We start from the raw sequence: 12905 nt of genomic DNA on the forward strand, positions 1-12905 counted from the left end.
ACAGATAAATTGACAGAAGTAGGCTTCAAAAGATAGGTAATAAAAAATTCTCTTGAGCTAAAGGAGCATGTTCTAACCCAATGCAAAGAAGCTAAGAACCTTGATAAAAGGTTAAAGGAGATGCTAACTCAAATAACCAGTTTGGAGAAGAACATAAATGACCTGATGGAGCTGAAAAAAAATACACCATGCAAGAACTGTGAAGCATACACAAGTATCAGTAGCTGAATCAACCAAGGAGAAGAAAGGATATCAGAATTTGAAGACCACCTTGCTGAAATAAGGCATGTAGACAAGATTAGAGAAAAAAGAATGAAAAGGAATGAACAAAGCCTCCAAGAAATATGGGACTATGTAAAAAGACTTAACCTATAATTGACTGGAGTACATGAAGGAGATAGGAAGAATAGAAATGAGCTGGAAAACACGCTTCAAGATATTATCCAGGAAAACTTCCCCAACCTAGCAAGGTAAGCCAACATGCAAGTTCAGGAAATACAGAGAACACCACTAAGATACTCCATGAGAAGATCAACCCCAAGACACATAATCATCAGATTCTCCAAGGCTGAAAGGAAGGAAAAAATATTAAGGACACCCAGAAAAGCCTGATCACCTACATAGTGAAGCCTATCAGACTAATTGACAGACTGTTAAGAAAATATGGCACATATACACCATGGAATACTATGCAGCCATAAAAAGGGATGAGTTCGTGTTCTTTGTAGGGACATGGATGCAGTTGGAAACCATCATTCACAGCAAACTATTGCAAGAACAGAAAACCAAATACCGCATGTTCTCACTCATCGGTGGAAATTGAACAATGAGATCACTTGGACATGGGAAGGGGAACATCACACACCGGGGCCTATTGTGGGGAGGGGGGAAGGGGGAAGGATTGCATTTGGAGTTATACCTGATGTAAATGACGAGTTGATGGGTGCTGACGAGTTGATGGGTGCAGCACACCAACATGGCATGTGTATACATATGTAAAAAAGCTGCATGTTGTGCACATGTACCCTAGAACTTAAAGTATAATTAAAAAAAAAAAAAAGTAAGGAAAAAAGCTGAAGCAAAACATGTTAAAATCTACCTAAGAAAAAAAAAGAAAGAAAATAGAAGACAAGGGCATTGGTGTGAACACCCCATAACTTATCTACAATGCTTAGATATTGATTTGTTTACTTTCAAGCCAGTGATCAGCAATATGTGTTAAAAAATAAGTAAACTTTTGGACATAATATTGTATAGCACTTAAATCATTAAATATTTAATTACATAGAAAATTTTCCAAAGTAAGATTGTACAGATACAAAACACTGTATGGGAAGTCTGTGTTTAGCCTCAAACCACATTAATAAAACCCTTTTAACATCCTCTGAACTGCAGCAATAAAAAGAATCAGATCACAGACTGTGTCAAAGCACTAAATATTTTATTTCTCTTTCCTTTGAATAACATCTTTCTGCTGTCGTAGGTGAAACTTCCCATGATTTATCACTCTAAATCTGAGGAGTGAAAAAAATCAAACGGCAGAGAAAGATACAGAGGGAAGAGAAAGTCGGGAGAGGTAAAGAAAGGACGCAATATTAAATACACTTTCTTTTTCTTAACTTTCCTCTTTTTCTCCTAGATATGAGATTTGCAGCTAAATAATAATTCCTTAACAGAAAAATAAAATCTAAAAGTTTTTGTTTGTTCTGCTTTATTTATCAGAAACATTAGAAAAAGTAAAAGAGATAGAGAGACAAACAGAAACAGACAAAGAGAATAAGTTAAACAAAACTCAAAGAAGGATATAGTTTGTCATTGTATAGATCATCTTACAATCAACACTATTTGATTTTTTTATGGTACACCAAAGGTTAAATCAACTGAAAAAAAGAAAAGTTATACATGCAGTGAATTCTCAGAGCTATTTGCAATGCAGTTTACATTTTTGATAACATAATTTTATTATAGGTTAAGAGCCAATTATTTTACTCTGTACTTTGTAAAACTAAAAGATGGACTTGTCACGTATTTCCTATTTAATCTTTTAGCATCTGTTTTTCATCTGTGAAATGAGTTATTACACTTGATCTTAGCCACAAGGCCAAGAAGTGATATAAAATGAGTTATTAATCTCTTCCCAAGCTGTTTGAAAGTGTAAAATGAGATGACAAATGAAAAATTATTTCAGATTTAAAACTCTTGATGATGCATCCCTCCTTTAAAAGAAAAAAAATGTAAACTTTGAATAGAAAAATACTCCAGCCTGCGCGACAGAGCAAGACTCCGTCTCAAAAAAAAAAAAAAAAAAAAAAGAAAAATTCTATACAGCTATTCACTATGTATTGAAATTGAGCCAAATATATATTTATCTAAAATTTATGTGATATTTTTTGTGTTTTTGTTTATTAAAACGACCAAATACCAAAATAAATACATGTATACCTAAGTGACTAATGGATTAACAGAATTTTACTGGAGTATCTACAAACTGTGTTTTCTAACATGAGACTTTTTGAAATTATTATTTGGCAGAATTCTATACACATATCTGAATATCACAACATGTCACAAAAACATAATTTTAAATAATATCAGCAAGCCTAATTATGTTATTTAAGTGACTGACATATAGATATGTAATAACCCAAGGTTTAAAATAAAAATATTCAGTAAAAGGGGACTATTTAGGAAATAAAGCTATTTATAAATAGTTTTTACTAAGCAAATGTTAAGGATGTGTTAGTCCATTTTGTATTACTAAAACAAAATACCTGAAAATAGGTAATTTATAAAAAAAAAGGTTTATTTGGCTTATGGTTCTGGAGGCTGATAAGTCCAAGATTTGGCAGCTGTATCTGGTGAGGGCCTCAGGCTGCTTCTACTCATGGAGGAAAGTGGAAGGGAGGTGAGTCTGTGCAAAGAGTTCATATGAGAGAGAGGAAGCAAAGGAGCAAATCCAAGGAATGCCAGACTCTTTTTAATAACCCACTTTCTGGGAAACTAATCTATTCTTGCAAGAGTGAAAACTCACACTTACCTCAGTAGGAGGGCATTAATCTACTCATATGGGGTCTAGCTCCATGACTAAAACACCTCTCTTTAGACCCTACATCTCTTACACTGCCACATTAGGGATCAAATTTCAATATGAGTTTTGATAGACATAAACAATATCCAAACCATAAATCTAATTCTTCAACTTTGGAGAAAGAGGGTTCAATTAATTTTCCCCAACACTCCCTCATGCTTACTCTATGCACAAATTTAGGGGAGATTGTCCTTAAAGAAAGAATTGTTAACTGCAAACAGAAACTGATGCCAAGCTCCACAAGGTAGTATACTTGGAAGCAACTGAAGAGCAGACAAAATAATCAGAGATGATTAACATTTATGGTGGCCATCAGTATCTGCTCTGCTGAATTTTCTATCAGGAATTGTTGCTGCAATTTTTGAATCAGCATTATAAGTTTTTGTGTTATTTTTATATAAGGAATAGTTGTATTATTTTATCTACATCTATTGGACATCTCAACCTGGCTGTACCATACATTACTGAAACTCAACATATTCACAACTATATTTATTTTTCCCTCAAACTATCTCAACCTTCTGTTTTTTTCTATTCTTGTTCTATTCTTCTCATCTACTCTAGTTCAAATATAGTAACCATAAAATTATTTTGAACTGCTCCCCATCCTCCACAGTATATTATCACATTTAATTGATTCCATTCCTGTATTTTCTCTCACATTTCTCCTTTTCTTTCCTTCCAAATAACTATAATTTTATTTAAGGTCCATTTATCTCCTGCCAACTATTCAAATAACTTTATCATATCTCCCTATCCAACCTCTTCCTACTCCAATCTACTCTTTACAGTTGCCAAATCCTTCTAGGGAAGAGCAGATTTTGTTACTTCTCTGCTTAAAAATCATTTTTTGGGGGGAAGGGGGAATCTATATACATATAAACTATAAACCCTTCAATGAGGCCGGGCACGGTGGCTCACGCCTGTAATCCCATCACTCTGAGAGGCAGAGGCGAGCGGATCACGAGGTCAGGAGATCCAGACCATCCTGGCTAACATGGTGAAACCCCGTCTCTACTAAAAATACAAAAAATTAGCCAGGCCTGGTGGCGGGCACCTGTAGTCCCAGCTACTCGGGAGGCTGAGGCAGGAGAACGGTGTGAACCCGGGAGGCGGAGCTTGCAGTCAGCCAAGATCGCGGCCACTACACTCCAGCCTGGGTGACAAGTGCGAGACCCCATCTCAAAAAAAAAAAAAAGCCCTTCAATGAGGCATAAGTAGACTATTCTTAACTCCTACACACCTGTTGGGACTTACCCTTTTTCTTCCATTCCACACCCCAGGCTTAGAAGATTGGTTACCTCAGACTGTCCACCTTTCTCAGATGACGGCATTCATCCAGTACCCTTGCTAATAATATTTTTTCTGCTTGTAATCATTTCTCTTAGCTTTCTCTCTTAATGAACGACCCTTCGCCCTCCAAGGCCCAATAGAGCTTCTCTCTCCCTGTGAAGATTTTCCATGGCTTTTCTCTCTCCTATTTTGGTATAAAATTCATCACTTCATTTATCCTTTTTACTTTAACCTTTTATAGGTATCTCTTTGATAACTTGTGTCCCATTATGTTGTATTAATATAACTGATGTGAGATTTGGCTTTGGAACACTTGTTCTGCTATGAACTGACTGGGAGACTCGGAGCAAGTTAGATTCCTAGGCCCATTTCCTAACGTGACGAACAGCATTATAGTATCTATCTCATGAGATTGTGATGACAAGTAAATGGCATTGTTTATGTAATGGTCTAAAAAATTCAGTGACTGATATGCAATAAGCATTCTACAGATGGAAACTATTACTGTTTTTTTAAATCATTGTTAGTAATAGTTTATGCACTGATTTTCTCTGCTGGACAGTAAGCTACTTGAGAACAAAATAATCCTAGGTGTTTTATTATTGTATCTCCAATCCATAATGACACAGTGATTTTTATTGGCAATTTATAGGTATTGATCAAATTAATAAAGAAAATGAGATAAAAATTTAAAAAAAGAAAAAAATACATTTATTAAATTTATCTTTATTTATTTTTTAGAGACAGGGTCTCCCTACGTTGCCCTGGCTGGACTTGAACTACTGTGCTCAAGCAAGCCTCCCAAGTAGCTGGCGCTATCTATGGGTGCATGCTACCGTGCTTGGCTTACACCTGAATTTATCTTTATTACATGATTACATGATCTGTACCATGATCTATCAAACTGAGTATTTTACAGTGCCATTAAGAAACAGATGATGGTCCTGAGTTCCAAAAGACAAAATAAGAGACTTTGTGTATGAGCAACAATAAAACATATCCTTTCTTTCTTTCTCCTCTAATTAGGATTGATCAGCTTTTTTATTCATACATTTAGCCAACTGAGACAGGAAAGGTGAGGCATTTTCTTTCCAAGGCAAAAGGATTGATTTACTACATTGGAACAAGACAGGGATGAATAGTATGACACTGTACAGAATCATACACTTTAGAAGCAGTGTTTCAACTCCAGTACTCAGTAATATTATCAATTATCAAAGCTCAGTTGCAAGATAAATTTTATCAATGCCCCACATATAATGTTTTTTCTTTTCATTTATTTATATTACCCATGCTTCATCTAATAATTTCTCTGTGTTCTAAAACCTACACCTTGTCACTTCTAGAAGATTCATTATTATTTTGTTTTTGTAAGGAGGCTAGGAAAAAGACAGAATTGAAGACACGATAGCATCTGAGGAAGACGTATTTAGTACCCAGTTGTGTTTAAGTGTATTCATCAATTAAGTGCATAGATAACAGTGCACTTTTTTTTTTATTAACCCGATAAAGACCAGAGAACTTGAGAAACATCAGGGAAATGGGAGTGACTTATACAGTGCATGGTTTTATATCTAAGAACTAACATGACAAGAAAACACTACATCGACCTGTATAAAAGATCACCAATATTTCTGTATTTAGGTGAATTATTGAGTCATAGTATATGGCTGAAGTAAAATTTAAAAGAAATAAATTATAAGGAGCTTCAAATATGTTATTTTAAACAGGTAGCAGCACTAGGCTTATCATACGTATCCTCACAGTTTATAAATAAGAAAATTAAGACTCAGACGTATATTACGTTTTTATGTTTAAAGTCCATGGATTTAGGAGAAAAGTAGAGTTAGAATTTGCATTAACATGTTTTTTGCTTTTATTATTATGCCTTCCTTTACATTTATGCTTTAAGTTCACATTTTCTTACTTTGTGAAGGAAAGTTTGGTCCATCTTTGTGAAGGAAGGTAGAGTGTTAGCATTTTTCTGGATGCTGTCGAGTTAAATATACCAAACATATTCATTGACAAATCTCCACACATATGTTGATTGCATTAGTTTAGGGTTATGAAGAGTTAAGCAATTAAATTTTTCAAATACTGGCAGAATAAAGTAAAGGGCAGTATAATTGCCTCTATACATTTGCACTTGAGATTATTCAGAGTGGTTTTTGCCAAAGTAGGATTTGAAAGGTCACCAGCATTCTCGAGCTCTCTGCTGAGCAGAGTTCTACCCAAATTCACTTTGGGAAAGTCCAGATGAAAACTCACAGCTTTTCTTGGTGACGGTTGCCAATCACACCTCACTGTAATTCTAACTGTGGCTTCTTGGCCACTTGCAGTGGTAGTTTCCTGTGCACTGCAACAAGACTCTTCCTAATTTGTTACTTTTATTTACACAGGAATATCAAAGGTTTTAATTTTTATTTTGTGTTCAGGTATCACTTAAATTGAAATTTCTTACATATCTCCAACTACCAACCAACACTTCCTTCAGGTCTTTGAGTCAGTGTGACATTCCACTGAATATTTACTCCTCACATAATAACTCAGAGCTAACAGTGTTCAAAAGAATAAATGAATGCATGAATTCTAAGCCTTTTTTTTTTTTTTTGAGACAGGGTCTCACTTCCCTCACCCAAGCTGGAGTGCAATGGCATTATCACGGCTTACTGAAGCCTTGACATCCCTGGCTCAAGTGATCCTCCCACCTCAGCCTTCCAAGTTGCTAGGACTGCAAGCATACGCTGCCATACCTGGCTAATATTTTGTATTTTTAGTAGAGTCTGGGTTTCACATTGCTCAGACTGGTTTCAAACTTCTGGACTCAAGGGATCTACCTGTCTCAGCCTCCCAAGGTGCTGGGATTATACGCATGAGCCGCCACACACAACCAAATTCTAAGCTTTTGGGACCTCTAAGAGATAAAGCACATTATAAGAGTAGAAATGTGCCAACACTATTTTAGTAAGAAAGATGACTTTAATGCCTGCAAAATATATAAATTCACGCTGATTTCAATGACATCTAAGTATTATGACCACCATACACTCCTAGGAGGTAACTTTTTATCTCTTCCTTTCTTCTTTAAACTAGGTTGAAACCTAACATAAAGAAAAATTATTTCTCAGCTTCTCATATTCAGTAAAGCCCTGTAAAATAATCATAGCATTAAGTACATAGGTAATAATAGTGCCTCACATTTATATAATGCTTTATAATTTATGGATTTCTTTTAAGAATGATCTCATTTGATCTTCAGAACCGCCTTTTGTTCTATAGAAGGCAAGCATAGGTATATGATCCTTCATCTGTTATTTCAAAAGCCAAAAACTCTGAAGACCAAAAGTTTTATGATTTATTGTAAAGTTTGTTGCCAGAACTCTTTTAAAGGCAAAACTATTATGAACTTTTGTGAGGCAGTTTATGTATCTTACTTTTCCCACTTAGTGTAAATATTCAAGAATCACTGCAAATATATTAATGTGTTTCTTTGTGGAGTGCTGCCCCAGATCCTACGTGGTATTAAACAATATATGATGTATGCACCCATTATTTTTCTAAATTTGAATTTAGACACAACTGGATCTACAGGTTTTAATGCATTGTGGGACACTTCGATATGATGAGTTTAATGATGAAAAAACTAGCTTCTAATAGTTAAATTAACTCATCCACAGTCATACTTCAAGGTAATTCTCATTTCAGGTCTACTGTTTCGATGACTTTGTTTGAACATATATTTGCTACATAAAGAAGGAGATTTTTATTTGGTGCGATAAACAGTAAAGATTTTGTACCACAGTAGCTAATTTTTAAATATACTATTTGTCTGGCATGAGTTGGGGGCAAAGTATGATTTTTCATTCTTGTGTAAACTGGCATATGAAAAACTTACAAGTATTCTGAGAAAGAAGAAATATAGATGTTTCTCAACCTATAAAGTATCTAAATGACAGACCTTCAAAAATCTGAGTGGATATTTACTCAGAGTGAAAGTCAACTTCTTATTCAACATAGTGCTTCTGCCAATAAATATTTAACTACAAGTAGACACTCACTGATGTTTCCAAAATAAGCATGCTTACTGGAAAGGAATATGTTTTTCTGATCCAGATAGACTATTCCTTCTACCCTCCACAACCTTATAATTCTCTTTAAAGATATGAAAGTTCACATATCAAAATAAGTTAAACAGCCTTTTAGGGAACTACTCACTATTTTAAGTGCTTTTTGTATAATAGGATTTAACCTTCACAGTAAACTTATGACTTAATTACTACTATTATTCCCATTTTATAAAATAGGAAACTGAAGCATGGAGAGGTTAATTGACTTCCTCATGGTCACACAGTAAGTGACCAAGCTGGAATTTTAACCCATGCAGTCTGGCTCCACAATGTTTATGCTTATCCTCTGTACCATACTACAGAACATCCAGAGTATTAATGAAACAAAGCAGGTCCTCTAAGTATTAATACTTAGGAGATAATCAATCAAGACCTCAAATATAGGAGAATAAAGAGAAAGAATGGAACAAGAAACAAATTTATCACATATTGTCAGATAATACATTTAAGCTAATGCAGCATTAAGGTTAACTTAATGCAATTTTACCTGATTTTAACTTTTAAAATCTATAACCAATGCCAGTGAAGGGTTTGATTGAGGTATGTATGATTTCTTTTTCATTGTATGTGAGATCACATGGCTTCAGAATTGCATTATTAATGATAAAAGAGACCCCAAAATATACTAAACTGGTCTCCAGTTTCATCTTTAGTGTGGTGTTAATAATACATATTGTCATCCTTTTAAAAGGATAAAAGAGAAGCAATTTTACTCTCTATCATTGGGTGCACTTTACATAAGACATAAGCATCTCTTATATAAATCATTTTTGTGTCATTGCTGTATCCCAGGTATTTCTAGGCATCAAAATACCATAATAAAAAACACTATCCCTGTCTTTAAATCATTCATAGTGTAATAAAACGAACATAGAAGTAAATCATAAATTACAACCCAGTGTAATTGCTAGGAGAGAAGTAACCAACCACAGGTATTATGAGAACAGAGATGGTTTAGGCTATCCTGACATAAAGGAAGATATCATTGCATTGAGTCTCAAGTGATCTTTCAAGTTACCATGGAATAAATTGGAAGAAATGAGCCTCTCAACAGAATAAAGATATGTTCAAAGCCTATAGGTAAGAGAAGGTATCGAGAACTGGGGAAATTGCAAGCAATTTGGGGTATCTGGAGTTTGACATGTGCAGGGACTGCTTGAGAGTAGATAAGTGTGTCAAAATGGGTAGGGTCCAGATAACCTGAGATCTAGTTTGTTTGACTAAGCAATTTGGCTTTTATTCTGCAGAAGATCAGGAGGTATTCCAACATTTCACTTTTCCAAATTTTTCTTTGACATAATTTTAGATTTAAAGCAAACCTTAAAAAAAAAGTACAGAGACTTTCCATGTTCCTTCACCAAGCTTCTCATAGTTAACACTTTTTTATGTATACAGTTATTGAAACCCGGAAACTAATGTTGATGTTAAATAAATAATATATGGAATAATAAAATAACCTATGGAACTTAAATAATCTATGAAACTTAACTCAAATTTCATGTGTTACCATACTAATATCATTTTCCACATCCAGGAACCAATCCAATATTCCACATTTCATTTAGGGCTCATGTTTCTTTAGTTTCTTTCAATGCATCAGTCTTTCTTTATCATGCATGACCTTTGACACTCTTTGAAGAAGACTAGTTATTTTTTTAGATTGTCTCTCAGTTTAGAATTTTTAATGGCTTTTCATAACTAAATTCATGCTGTACCTTTCTCAATGGATACCTCAGAGGGTACAGGATTGCAATATGTCTTATCTGTATACACTAAAGTTTTTGTATGGCAAATTTCTTCTTTATTTTTCCTTTTGTAATTAATAATTATTTGTGGGGTGATACTTTGGATCTATGTAAAAATCCTACATCATATTATGCATTAACTCACCACTTTTATGAAGATTTTGATTATGATTTTTGCCTGCAAAGTATTATTACCATGATGGTTACTTCATGATGATTTCCTAGTTCTATGATTTCTTCTACATTTATTGATTGCAATTCTATAAGGAAGAGCTGTTTATCTGCCTCATTATGTCTCCAATTATTTATTTCTATGAGTGTATCCATTCATTTTCTTGCTTCTATAAGGACATACCCAAGACTGGGTAATCTATAAAGGAAAAATGTTTAATTGACTCACAGTTCTGCAGGGCTGGGGAGGCCTCAGAAACACTTAAAATCATGGAGAAAGGGGAAGCAAACACATCCTTCTTCACAAGGAGGCAAGAGAGAGAAGAATGAGAGCCAAGCAAAAGGGGAAGCCCCTTATAAAACCATCAGATCTAGTGAGAACTTACTCATTATCATAATAACAGCATGAGGGAAACTGCCCCCATGATTCAGTGACCTCCCACCAGGTCACTCCCACACATATGAGGATTATGGGAACTACAATTCAAGATTTGATTTAGCTGGGGACACAGCCAGACTGTATCAATGAGTATAGAGTCACAGATATATGGTTCATTCTACGAGTTTTATTCCATTACTATCGCTATATATTTTATTTTTGTAAATGGCCCCAGACTTGAACATTAGGAGCATGTTCAGGTTCACTCCTGTGTCTCTTTGACAAGATCCATATTTTTTCCTTTTTTGAGCACTTCCATACTTTCTGGCATCACAAGCTATTCTATGATTATATTACATACACTCTGGCCAATCCTTACAATCAGTCATTTCCCCAAAAAGCTTTGGAGCCTTTTATTGGTGAATGCTGTTTGGAAGTTGATATGTTTTGGCTCTGTGTTCCCACCCAAATCTCATGTTGAATTGTAATCCTTGGGTGTTGAGGGAGGGACCTGTAATCCCCACACGTCGAGGGAGGAAAGTGATTGGATTTTGGAGGCAGTTTCCCTCTTGCTGTTCTCATGATAGTGAGTGAGTTTCACAATATCTGATAATTTTTAAAGTGGCAGTTTTTCTTGTGCTCCCATTCATTCCCTTTCCTGCTGCTTTGTGAAGAAGGGGCCTGCTTCCACCATGACTGTAAGCTTCTTGAGGCCTCCTCAGCCATGCAGAACTGTGAGTCAATTAAACCTCCATTGTTTATAAGGTACTCAGATTTGGGTAGTTTCTTTATAGCAGTGTGAGAATGGACTAATACGGAAGCCAAAACCTCAAGAAGATTAATTTACCTCTGAAGAGCATCTCTGACATAATTGTGGAGTATTGATTTGTTATGCAGTGAAAATAAAATTAAGGCAAATTAGAAAATCATAATTCATGTGTGACTCTGAGTGTTTAAGAAATAGAAGGGCAAGATTTTATCATATAATATATATCAAAACAAATCAAATGACACTACTAAAAAAATATTTTTCTTAGCATGGAAGATTATTTCACCCTCCTGTCATGCTACACTAATGACCATGCTATGTCTGCTTGCTAACTGCAAGCTTTTCAATCCTAGGTAATATGGAATATAAAATAAATCTAGATAATTTTATGCTTATTTGTTTTCATAGCCAGGAAATCACAGAAAGGAAAAACTATAAATATGTACATTTCTGTTCATTTTCTAACAACGTGACAGGGAAACCCTTCCACCTAAGACAGTTAGTCATGCTAGATAATATACACAAAAAATTATTTTTACATGCAAAGTTAAGCCCTATAAGCACAATCAAAATTCTTGGGGCCACAGATCAAAAGAGAAGTGTATATCAGCACAGATGGCTTGTTGGCTGACAATGGTAACAGATTTGTATTTGTGTGTACTGTTTGGTGTTGTGTGTAGACGTTACAATGGGTGAAAGGAACTGGTAGATAAATCCTTTCCATTATCTCCTCCAAGATGGATATTTCAGAAACACATTTATTATAGTAACAACTAATCCTTCATAATTACAGGCAACTAAATAATGCATCTTTATGTCTCTACAGAAAATAAAAGTAAAAAATTAGCTAGGGATAGTGGTGCACACTTGTGGTCTCAGCTACTTAGGAGGCTGAGTCTAGGAGATCGAGGCTGCAGTGAATCATGATCACACCACCGCACTCCAGCCTGGGCAACATAGCAAGAGCCTGTCTCAAAAAAATAGTTAAACAAAATGAAAAATAAAAATAAGAATCCGTCTTTGTATTGACTCTCACTCTACTTGCCTGCTTCATTCCTTCTATCCTTAGCTTTCTTTTCTGCATAGCACTCTCCAGTAAAGTACTTACACTTAACCATTTTCTTGAGTTCTATTTTTTTGAAATCCAGGCTAAGATAAGGTACCAATAATTAATTTTAGAAATAGAAAAGAAGAGAAATTTAAAAATTAATAAGATTACTTATTTTGATAAATTTTAAAACCAATAGATTAAAAGCACAATTTTATTTTAAATCATAACTTATTAAATCTGATTTTAAAAATAAATGCCTTAACATATATTTATATCCATATA

Source organism: Theropithecus gelada, chromosome 18 (genome assembly GCF_003255815.1).
Source record: "Theropithecus gelada isolate Dixy chromosome 18, Tgel_1.0, whole genome shotgun sequence".
Classification (NCBI taxonomy): Eukaryota; Metazoa; Chordata; class Mammalia; order Primates; family Cercopithecidae; genus Theropithecus; species Theropithecus gelada.